Source organism: Suncus etruscus, chromosome 19 (assembly GCF_024139225.1).
Source record: "Suncus etruscus isolate mSunEtr1 chromosome 19, mSunEtr1.pri.cur, whole genome shotgun sequence".
Taxonomy (NCBI): domain Eukaryota; kingdom Metazoa; phylum Chordata; class Mammalia; order Eulipotyphla; family Soricidae; genus Suncus; species Suncus etruscus.
This window is the reverse complement of record NC_064866.1, coordinates 3,985,892-3,998,198: the sequence shown is the minus strand read 5'-3', so window position 1 is coordinate 3,998,198 and position 12,307 is coordinate 3,985,892. Positions and strand designations below refer to the sequence as shown.

The 12,307-nt window shown below is 40.8% G+C and overlaps 1 protein-coding gene across 1 annotated transcript in view; it reads right to left on the bottom strand.

Moving 5' to 3' along the window:
* Positions 1-5,281, bottom strand: part of ZNF697 (zinc finger protein 697) — a 39,635-nt gene extending 34,354 nt beyond the window's left edge. The window contains exon 1 of the mRNA XM_049765973.1: positions 5,193-5,281. The gene's annotated coding sequence lies outside the window, so the exon portion shown is untranslated. The remainder of the gene's footprint in view (positions 1-5,192) is intronic.
* Between the last annotated feature and the right edge of the window lie 7,026 nt (positions 5,282-12,307).

Sequence of the window (12,307 nt, the reverse complement as noted above, 5' to 3'; positions counted from 1 at the left end):
CGGTATCAGTTCAGCAATGGAATATTATTCAGGATAAAAAAAAATAAAGAGCTATCAAGTCATGAAAAGTCAATAGGAAATTTAAACCTCTGAGTGCAAAATTCCAACTTGAAAAGAATGCAATTCATACAATTCCAACTGTACGACACTCTAGAAAGCAGGAAACACTGTAAATATTGGTGGTTCCCAGGGGCTGAACAGAGAGTATTAGGTGAAGTTGAGGATTTTATGAGCCATAAAACTGTTCTATAAGATGTTGTCATGTTAGCAACAGATCCTATAGATATGTCAAAACTCATAGAATGAATTTTAAAATACTTTGTGAGCTTTGAAGGGGGTTCTTAGGAGATGGGTTCACTTTTAGGGCAGGTAAAAGCTTTTTTTCACTGGGTTTACAGATCTTGCTATCACTGCCATTAACACATGGTGCAGTAAATCCAAATCCAGACCCAATGAAAATCAAGCAATCTTCTCGTGCATAACAGCAATGCATTATCTTCCCCATAGCAGCTTTTCTTTATTACCTCCCTTCTCTGCTGAATCAGGAAAATAAGAAAACTGTCCCAGAAAATATGGTAGAAGGAGAGCAACAGCAAGATATTAGTAGCCCCACCCATGCTAGATATTCTCAACAAACTGTCATAATCACTTAGCACAGAAAATAATTTACATTCTAAAACCTAGCAACACACAGATTGTTCTAGTCAAATCCTCAAAGATACTTTTTTCTCAAAACCCCTGAAAAGGAGTGAGTCTCATTTCGTTAGTTTTTTTTTTTTTTAATAACTTTGCCTTTGTTCTTTCTGAAACAAATGTATTATGATCAATTGTGTCAACTGTTTTTTTTAAGCCAGTCAAATTGAGCAGTGAGGGGGGGGATTTATATATCAACTTTTGTGATACTAACATGTGACATTTTCTTTAAATAAAAGAATAAACAAATTAAAAATTTATTCAGAATATAAAAGGATTCATAGATGGAATGCCAAAATAAAAAAACACCCTGAAAAGGGATTGAAATTGAAATAAACTAAGAGTAGGATTTTCTGATCTCTCCTAGAAAATATCAAGATGCAATTAATGTCTTATAGGTGTATTCTTTGCATGTTTAGCCCTTACTAATTCGTCACCAATTCATAATACCTAAAAATTATCATATGCCAGATCTTGTTCTAGACATACAGTCCCTTCCATTTGCAGGAAATATGGAAATATTTCAGCACACTGTAAGACATATTCAAATTTCTTTTCATTAAGTCATTGAGCCCTGAGATTTCAGGCTACACAGAAATTAGAAATGAAACTGAATGTGTCTGCAGTAGTCAAGAAAGATAATCAGAAAATAATCTTGATAAGTAGCCTGGACAGAGAAACAGAAAGAAATCGGAAAGTCTGGAGAAAAGAACAAACAATACTAAGCAAACAGTTTTGTGCTCAAAGATGTTTAGGAATTCTGAACCAGTCATTCCAACTGATGGCCATGGTATTTCAAAGACATAAAAGTAATTAATTTAGTGGCCAGAAAGACAGTCATTAATTTAGTGGCCAGTGAGACAGTCAAGGTAGTTCAAAAGCATAAAATTAATTGTGTGGCCAAAGACAGTACCATGGTCAAGGTAGGTATGCAGCCTACCCAGGTTCGATCCTCAGTATAACCCAGACAGTCCCCCAAGCACCTCCAGAACAATCTCTGAGCATAGAGCCAGGAATAAACCCTGAGCACAGCTGAGTATGACTCTAAATCCAAATAATAATGTATTTATGATAAAAAATAAAGAGTGCTTTTTTTAGAATGAGCTCCACTAGGATAAACTTAGAAGTACAACAGTGATTTTTTTTGTGGGAAATCTGCAAAGTGAAAGAATCTAAGAAGAAAGAAATGAGATCCAGCAGTTTTCTTGCCCCAAAAGTAAAGACACATCCATTCTAAACTGGCTTGGAAGTCCACAGACCTGAATTCCAGTCAAGCTCCAGTTCAGAAACCAGAACTCGAAATGTCAACGTCTCCCAACTTTATCAGATCTAGAACACGGATAATATGGAAACCATCAGACAGAAATAATAAGTGCGAACTAGTGGTAAAGCTGCTATATACGGTATTTTTCACACCATAAGATACACCTCACACACACACCCCCCCAAAAAAGTGCGTCTTATGGAGTGAAGGCCACCTGGAGTTGAAGCCTGAGAACATCTAAAAGCTATTAGTGTCATAGTCAGGTGCGTCTTATAGAGCAAAAACTACAGTAGATGTTTAACATAGAGAAATTGTCATTTATAAGGAAGCCTGGAATATTATCAGTTTAAATTGGTGATACACTACAAAACTAATTTCTTGGAAAAATGTCTAAGGGCTGGTCTATTTTGCTCTTGGGTTCTAAGACTCGGGGTGACATGGATGACAGTGTCTTAAATGCATATAGCAAAACAACTCTAGTTGTTTTCTGAAAAGCTCGTCAAACCTTCACAATAATAACAGCCACCTTCTAAGTTCAGGAAAATGACAACATTGATTTTCCACTTAGGGTTAATTTATTCCATTACCCTGCCTAGATAATTTGAAAAATTAGGCTGACAAAGAGCATAAGCATCAACAAAGTTGTTTTCCCCAATCTCTTTGTTGTTGTTGCCACAGCTTTGGAAATAACCAAGGGTCATACATATTCGAATTACAGTTCTTACATATCTAGTCATTGTGTTCATTGGAAGTTGCACACTTATTAATGGTGACTTAATTGTGATATTCAAGCACATTTTGCAAAGGACAAAGCACTTGGTTGTGCTTAAATGTTTTTTAGTCAAGGAAACCAGAAATCATATCATTTGCTGTGGCAATGAGGATCCCCAAATAATGCCAAGCAAGAGCCACTGAGTTTACACTCAAGTACATAGTGTTAATGTTAATATACTATAACAGAGTCTAGATGTCCTAAGATTTAATAGCATGTTGATTTTATTTTTTCCCCTCCTCACACTATCTGAATAGGTAATATAATTCTTGTCTTATTTTGTTGTCTTTGTAACTGATTCCCTTTGCCCTTCCCTTACCCAGTTATTAGAAATTAGGTAATATATGTAGATTCTGAAGAAATCCATGGAGCTTCTTCAAGAGGAGGGAGAGATTCAACTCTATGAATTTTAGTCATATGAACTTCTTTGAGGTCATCCTGTCCCTGTCATTCAGCTATTTCTGCTGCTTTTTCCATTCTGATTTATTTCCATTCATCCTTTAATGACAGTAGTTTTTTTTTTTGGGGGGGGGGTCTTGGGCCACACCTGTTTGATGCTCAGGGGTTACTCCTGGCTATGTGCTCAGAAATCGTTCCTGACTTGGGGGGACCATATGACACGCCGGGAGATCGAACCGCAGTCCATCCTACGCTAGCACTTGCAAGGCAGACACCTTACCTCTAGCGCCACCTTCCCAGCCCCAACAGTAGCTTTTTTGAAGGTCATCTACCCATTTTTTTTTTCCTATGACGAATAGTCTGGTTCCCGATTCATTATTTCATGATCTTGGTTCATTCTGGTACCAGGATTTCCCTTTGGGGTCTAGCTGAAAGGGCTTAATCCAATATGTCCCAAGCAGTCTCCAACACATACACACACACACACACACACACACACACACACACACACATACACACACACAAAACACAGCAATGTTCCAATTGGAAATTATTTCCTGAATTCACAAAGTCTTTTCTTTTTAAGCCACCACGCTTATGTCCTCAGTCTGGACTCTCAGGCCAGCTTTCTCCTACTCAGTTCTTCTTTCACTTCATCTGTTTCCTCTCTCCTAGAGAATGTTGCTCTCCCCTAGGGGCAAATATTTTGGCGCTCTCTGCAAACCTTTTAATTGACATAGAATGTAAAGCTCTGTGGGCAAAACATTCTTTTTATCAACAGCTTGGTTCCTCCTGTCCCACCACCAAGTGACATTTTGGTTCATCTGTCTTTAAATTATTCTGCACGAAACAACATACATATGTTGGCTTGTTAATTTGGTGCCATCGCATGGGATTGAAGGGATAGAATCGTGTCTGTTAGACAAGTGAAGTCAGTGGCAGCAAAACACTCGGGCTGTGTTCAGAGTTGACCCAGTCATCCATCACAGCCCCTTAACGACTATTAATTTGTGATCACCATAGCCATGGGAGCAGGGTTGGGAGAAGGGGACAGAAGGAAGACAATATAGAGTATTCTTGTCACCTTGCAAATAAGTGTGCTGTAAAAACAGGGACACAACCTCACCGAAGAGAATCCAGCCCAGATGCATGTAGCAAAATGAGTGAGTGATCCACTGGTTCATGGGGGGGGGGGGGGGGGGGCCGGAAACCATTAGAAAAATTTAAAAAGGAAAATCTTGGGAAGAAGTCCCAAAGGAAGTAGGAATCCCACTGTCGACTGACCACAGACACACTAGCCAAGGGGACACTTAGTGCTGATTTACCTACCCCTGCTCAAGTTTTCCCCTGCTTTTCTTGGCCATCAACAGGCTCTTCATCCCATACCTCCCTTTCTTCAAGGACCCTATTCTCAGCTTTCTCCTTGAGTGAAAGCTTTGATTCAGCTTTAACCCAACCATATCAGAGAGTGGGATTTGGGGGATGCTAGCTAGCCTCAGCCCTTCTCCACCCATCGCCCATTCTTATTGTGCCATTTGGTCAGGCTGGTAACAGCCCAAGCATTCGGGCTTGGATGGATCAGAGGAAGGAGGAAGAAGACATCAATCAGGAGCCCAGGCGATCCTCTGTCCCTCCTCGGGGGTCCCCTATCCCCCGTCTCAGCACCCCTAAGCGCAAAAGGGGGCGAGCAAGTACCTTGGATCCGGTCCGCAGCAGCCACACAAAGCCTTTTAGCTCCTCCCAAGGCTGTTTTTCCGAGGGTCTTGGATGCCCCCTTTGGTGGTCGGTGGGACGGTCCGGCCCCAGCCTCCTCCCTCCTCCCTCTCGTCCTCCCCGCCCCTCTCCATGGACCCCTTGCAGGGAGTCCCAAATAGCATCCCCGGAGCCTGGATGCGCTGCGCCCTGGGCGCACACACAGCTAACGGTCCAGACCAGAAGAGAGACACACACAGCTTGGCCCCTCGGTTCTGCCATCGCCCTGCACATCCCCGCAGTGGACCGGGACGGTTCCGATCCAGCCCACCCCTGGCTTTAAAATGAAGCCAGCCCCAGCCCGATTCCTACCTGTGCGCCCCAGGGCGCAGCGTGGAACGGGGACCCGTGCGCCCCAGCTCCCGGCTCCTGGTGCTGCAAAGACGGACCGACTAGCTGGCTGGCTGCCCGGGTGACTCCTCACTGTGGCTTCCTGTAGGGATGGACAAAGGACATTTCCTGGGAGGAGCAGGAGAGTGCTCCCAGCATGCCCCGATTTGTAGTCCCCAAGAACTTCCTGCCACTGATGCCCAGGGCATCGAGCTGCAGCCCTGGTGACCCCCTTTTCCTAAGGGACATGGGGTAGCTAGGGTGACCGGGTAGAAGGTGGTTTTTGGATCGCTCCCCTCATAGTTGTTTTGATTTGCATCGCCCTGATGATTAGTGATATGGAGCATCTTTTTCATATGCCTTTTAGCCATTTGTATTTCTTCTTTTACAAAGTGTCTGTTCATTTCTTCTCCCCATTTTTTGATGGGATTAGTTTTATTTTTTCTTGTAAAGTTCTGTCAGTGCCTTGTCTATTTTGGATATCTGATGGGTATTGGGTAAATAGTTTCTCCCATTTAGTGAGTGGCTGTTGTATCCTGGGTACTGTTTCCTTTGAGGTGCAGAAGCTTCTCAGCTTCATATATTCCCATCTGTTTATCTCTGCTTCCACTTGTTTGGAGAGTTCTGTTTCCTCCTTAAAGATTCCTTTAGTCTCAATGTCATGGAGTGTTTTACCTACGTGTTGTTCTATATACCTTATGGTTTCAGCTCTGATATCAAATCCATTTGGATTTTACCTTGCTACACGGTATTAGCTGGGGGTCTGAGTTGGCTATTTTGCAAGTGGCTAACCAGGTGTGCCAACACCACTTGTTGAAGAGACTTTCCTTGCTCCAAATAGGGTTCAGGCCGAGCCAGTCTCTAGGGTTCCCGAGCATCCTAGTGCGAACTTCCAGCTGGGCACCCTAATTGGGCGCCCTGCTGATGCTGTCGCAGTATGTTGGGGGACTCCGAGGGGTGGGCATGGGCAATCTTCAGAGAGGTGTCAGTTGAGTTGCTTAGGTTTTTAAGTAGATGTTTGGGCTTTGTGGTTGGATTCCCATTCTCCAGGTCAAGGTCCCATTTGTGGAATGGATTCCCCATTCTCCAGGTCAAGGTCCTGCTTAAAGAGTTTGACAGATCACTAGGAATTCGAGTTCAATGCCGACTTCATAGGCCCTTGGTCCTGGAGACCTTAGAACTGATGATTTCATGAGCCCAAAACAGGCGAATGAACTTTCTTCAAGGCTGGCCTTGCCTCAAAGCATCTTGGCAACCGAATTAAAAAGAGATTGAGAGGCCGGAGAGATAGCATGGAGGTAAGGCGTTTGACTTGCATGCCGAAGGATGGTGGTTCAAATCCTGGCATCCCATGTGGTACCCCGAGCCTGCCAGAAACAATTTCTGAGCGTAGAGCCAGGAGTAACCCCTGAGCACTGCCGGGTGTGACACCCCCCCAAAAAAAAGAGAGATTGAAGGGGGTGCTCTGTTTATGACTGAAACCTAACTGCAATCATGCTTGGAATCATGGTGCTTAAATAAAGATTTATATATATATATATTTAAAAAAATGTATATCCAACTAAGTAACAAGTATTTTGGAGGAATCGCTTTTCTGTCTTCAGAAATGTTTTAGTAATATCTTTTCACTCTGAGCAAAGAAATACTGTCATGCATAGAAGGAAATGGAGTTAATGAAGATTGATATTACTATAAAATAGAATAAACTTGTCTATATTTATTGATTTGGGAAAAAAGAGAGAGAGATTGGAAAGCCAATTGCCTTTCCACTGTGGAATCAGGAGCTTGGGGGCACTTTCTGCTTCCCTTTTTTTGGTTGGCCTGTGGGATTTCTTTTTTTACTCCTCCAAAAAACAGAGGTGGTTATTATCTAGAGCAACTTCCACTTTTGTGTGACAAAGCTTTGTGGTCCCAGAGTGGCAGGCTGGATTTTGCTTTTAGAGAGGAACTTGGCTATGGAATGTGTCCTTTACAAATTTCCTATCTCATTCCGGGACACATGCCCATGACCCTCGTGGGAGGAAAAGAAAAACAATCGAGGAAAGGCTGTGATGTAAATAGAGGCCTTTGAATTAGTCCTCCTATGTATCTTAATTGGTTTCCGTTGGTCTTGTTTCCCCCACTGCCTTTTCATCTGGCTTTTTCCTTCCCCCTTGGGTGGGGGGGGGGTGGTTAGGCTTTTTTTTTTTTTATCTCAGTAAAGACCAATCAGGAGGCCTTAACTAGGAGCTACCATCTAGGCCTATGGTTCCAGTTGGTGGAGTGACTAGCTTGTGGATGAACAGCTTGCAGAATTAGTTTCTTGCTTGCTAAAAACCTTCAGGTCTGTGTGGATTATTTATTACAGGGAATTGCTACCAGACCAGTTTCTCCTATTCTACCTGGATAGGAGGTGTGGAACTGCCCTTTCCCTTCTGGAGACTGTAGAACATTCAACCCAACATTCAACAAAAGGCCTCTTACAGACTACATGATGACAAGTATTCTCTCACATGAAATATGATAAATAAATGGTCAGCTATATCAGAAGATGATAAGTTCCTGTTCTATCCACTTAACCTCACATATCGAAGGCACATAATCAGAACATTTGGAGACAATATTTCATTTATAGTTTTCAAAAGTTTGACCACTATATGCTGTCCTCTTTCTCTGGAGATCTTTGACCACAGAATACTGCAGAATGGTTTCCTTTTCTGTGTAGTGTTAATAAGAAGCCTAAACATATGCTCACCTCCTTTTCCCAATGTTTCTTTTTTTATTTTTTTCTTGAGGCAGGCGGAGGGAACCAAGTTTTATTTATTTTTAATAATATCTTTATTTAAGCATCATAATTACAAACATGATTGTAGTTGGGTTTCAGTCATAAAAAGAAGACCCTCCTTCACCAGTGCAACATTCCCACTACCAGTGTCCCCAACTCCTTCTTCCCGCATGCCCTGCCTGTGTTCAAGACAAGCATTCTACTTCTCTCACTCATTAACATTGTCATTTTAGTTATCAGTGTAGTTATTTCTCTAACTTCACTCACCCTATTTGTGGTGAGCTTCATATTGTGAGCTGGTCCTTCCGGCCCTCATCTTTGAGCATTGTTATAGTAATGTATTTTATTTTTCTTAAAACCCATAGATGAAACTATTCTGTGTGTCTTTCTCCCCCTGACTTATTTCACGTAGCATAATAGTTTCCATGTTTATCCACATATAGGAAAATGTCATGACTTCATCTCTCCTGATGGCTGTTTTTATTGCATAGCACTCAATTGAATTTTCATCTGAAATTAATTGTTCTAAGATCCTTGTAATTTCCAGACTTTACAAATTTAAATAGATTTTAATAGATTACGGTCATTGTAACATTTTTGGTAAATTGTCCCACCCTGCCAAAAACTGTCTTGTTTGCAAATACAGCTATCTATTCTAGAGCTCTGCGTGAAAATAAATAATATGCTGACCAAAGATATGTAATGTTGCCCACTACACTTGCCTTCTCAGTAGCAGTTTGTATATTGTTTCTAATACAGTATGTTCTCCTCCTTCCCTTATTTTTAAACAGATAATTACAGTTTCACGATTTACCAAATCTTGTCTTTCTCCTTTGTTGTCAACCCAGGTTAATTGGTTACTTTGAAAAATATTTACTTATATGTTTACTTAGATTGGGGGCTACACCTGGCTATGCTCAGGGGTTACACCTGGTTCTGCACTTAGGAATCAGTTCTGGTGGGCTTCAGGGACTCTGTGTGAAGCTGGGGATCAAACCTAGATTATCCACATGTAAGATAAGTGGCCTGCTACTGTACTGTCTCTTTGGCCCCTGAAAAAGATTTGTTTAGCACCTTGTACTCAACTCCCTGCCTAAACTACACCTTTGATCATGTTCAACATGCTATTTACTAAGTAGAAGCTGTATCTTACCTCAAGAACCCCATTTTTCCACTCACAGCATGCAGATATTACACAATTACTATGTACTGTGTGTTTATTCTATGGCAAAGCCATATACAGGGCATTGGGTTCTTAGAAAGTAAAGTGGGGTGCGGGAGATACACGGATACATTTCTTGTGTGGAATTTGATAGTGAATAAAATTGTAGCCAGGAAGGGAAAGACCAATGTCTCGGAGGGGGTTCAGTTCTTAAAGTTTTTGTTTTGTTTTTATGGTAAGACATCCGTAGGAATATTTAAATAGTGGTGGCAAAGGTCTAGGAGACACACAGAAGGTGAAAACACAGAATAAGTGTTTTCAACTACTTTTAGAATCAACTCATTTCAGCTACAAGTCATTGGTGAAGATGATGTGTTAGAAATGAATAGCCTGCAGTCACTGATAGAATATTTGAAGTGTGAGACCAGATAAAAGTAGCATTCCTTTCTTTTTTGTCATACACTCTGCCCTGCCCTTATCTTATGATAAGGTAGGAAAGAAATTTCCCTCAAGGTCAGTGAATGAAGTTGGTTCCAAGCTGACAATGAGTTTGAAAAGCACACAGCATTTTTAGAAAAGTGTAAACTATGAAACCTGTGGTTTGGGCTTTATTTTACTTTTATATTAAATACATAACTTATGCGGGTTTTTTGTTTGCTTATTTTGTTTTGTTTTCAGGCCATATACAGATGCACTCAGAAGTTACTCCTGGCTCTGCTCTCAGTGCTCCAGAGATCATAATGAAATTCTGGGAATCAAATTCCAAGACCAGGTTTTTACCCATTTTCCTATCTCTTCAGTCCCTATTACTTTTCTCCTTCTGGAGGCTGGGTAGATATGCTCACCTTTTTATAATGATTTAAATATTAGCGAGGTATTTTCTGTTTTTCATCCCCTACAAGCATCTTTGCCCCCATTTTCCAGTGGGGCAGGGGTAGGGGGTCTGGGGCAAAAATGTCTTGGAGGTAAAGCTTTTCCTTTCTACTCTTAGTTCCTGTGGTTATAAGAGTAAAGCCTAGGTCTACCTCCACTTTGCTGGTGGATGCATAACTGACATTTATCAACAAATCTATTCCCAATAAGTTGTAAGCTACCAAAGCAATGCATAATGGAAAAGACTCTGTGTGTGAATGACAGATAAGACAGGAATTCACAAACAACGTCTAAATATAGAGCTGATCAAATTATAAGTCAAGATATCTATAGGCCTTTAGTTCCACGAGCCAAACATTCCCTTTAGAGCGTAAGCTATTTTAAGCTAAGCTATATCTTTTGCAGCCAAAAGAGTTCTAGACATGGGCTTAGGTTATTATGGTAGTATATATCTTGAACATGCAGTTCAAGAAGAAGGATGGGTGCAAAAAAAAGATCCTTATGGCTAAAAAGTTAAAAATTCTGGCAATTTTTCTGTTATTGCAATAAAAAACAGAGGGGGTGAAAAGAGAGAAAGAAGGCTACTGTGTGTGTGTGTGTGTGTGTGTGTGTGTGTGTATGTGTGTGTGTGTGTGAAGGGGAGGAACAGAGAGTACACAATATAAATCTCAGATCCCAGCATTTAAGGGTGGTATTTAGCTGACTTTGACAATTGTCAGAATTTTAGAAGGTTTGGGCTACTTGCAGTCTTTATAAACATTTTAATAAATTAATTGATTGGTTGGTTGGTTTTTGGGACACACCCAGCAGTGCTCATGGGGTTACTCCTGGCTCTGCACTCAGAAATCACCCCCTGGCAGGCTGGGGGACTATATGGGATGCTGGGAATTGAATAGGTCCCTCCAGGGTTGGCCGCATGCAAATGCCTTATGGCTTACTATCTGTGCTATCTCTCCAGCCTCCTTATGCTATGAGACTGCATGATACAGGAGGAAAGAAATTACAACCTGACTAGAAGATACTCTCTCTCCCTCTAGCCAGAAATCCCAAATGCTTCAATGTCAGACATGTTGAACCTTTATAGATTGGAAAATCCTCTGCCTTTTCCAGAGAGTCAGCAAAGGCATAAAGGTAGAAAACTAAAAATAAAAAGATAATGGAAATGGAAAATTTTGTCTTTGAGGTCTGCATCAGATCTCCCCCTTCTATGTCTTCCTTGCCTGAAAAAGAGAAGTATTAACCCCATTTTAGGGGGGGTAATTTAAATATCATGTAACTTACCAGCCCAAATGGGACAATTGAGTCAGAGAAGTGTTGCTATTAATAATTACATCTGAATAACAGTTCTAAAAGAGGTCACCTCAATTAAAAAAAATCTATCCACTAGGACTCAGCTTTGCTTTAGGATGTCAATCTTTTCCCTCTTCTCACCCCCCATTAATTGGTTTAAGTTGCCTTTAGGGAGAGGTCAAGATGGGAGCCATTATATGGAAGAATGGAAAGTGAGTCAACATCAGTTGGCCTTTCCTTAAAAGATATAAACCCCAGGTCAGGGTGTAGAGTGTGGATAAGAACCTCATTTCTAAACTACATTATTAAATGGGGGACAGCTTACTAATAAATATGAAATACTTAAATATCCCAAGCCTGAAGAGGAAGTCCCATCACACTGTGGCAAGAAGAAAAACAGAAAACAGGAATATTGAGAGTAGAAGTGCTATGCTGCTAAAGACTATTCCCTATCAGGTAATTATTTATAATGAGCAAAATTGAAAGCACTCTAGTTCTATTCCTATTTCCCATTTTCTTCTCTTCCAGGTAGGGCATAGTTTGACTCTCTCTATGCTTGTAGAATCAAAAAAGAAAGTAGCAGAGGAGAGGATTTGAGACTTGAGAGCTTCAAGTCTACCATTTTTTATCTGTCTCTGTCTTTTTTGTTGCATCAATTTATTGGATATAATTTTTGCCTACTTTAACAGAAATAGTTCTCTCTAAATTAGGAGACTTGGGCAATTTGAAACACTAAACGTTTTTCTCCTTTGCCTTACTTCTCTTTAGCAGCTAACATGAGAGAGAGAACATGGTGAGAGCTCTCATAGAAAAGGCCTATGTCTTGGTTATTCATAATTTTGTCCTCAGAGTCCAGCTCAATACTAGCCTCTTCCAGCTGACACTTCAAAGGCATTTGCTGAATATATTTAATGAGGAAATATTTTAAGCATCTCGAGAAGCATCACTGATGGGCAACTTTTCTTAATACACTTTTTTATTTTTATTTTTTGAATAATATCTTTATTT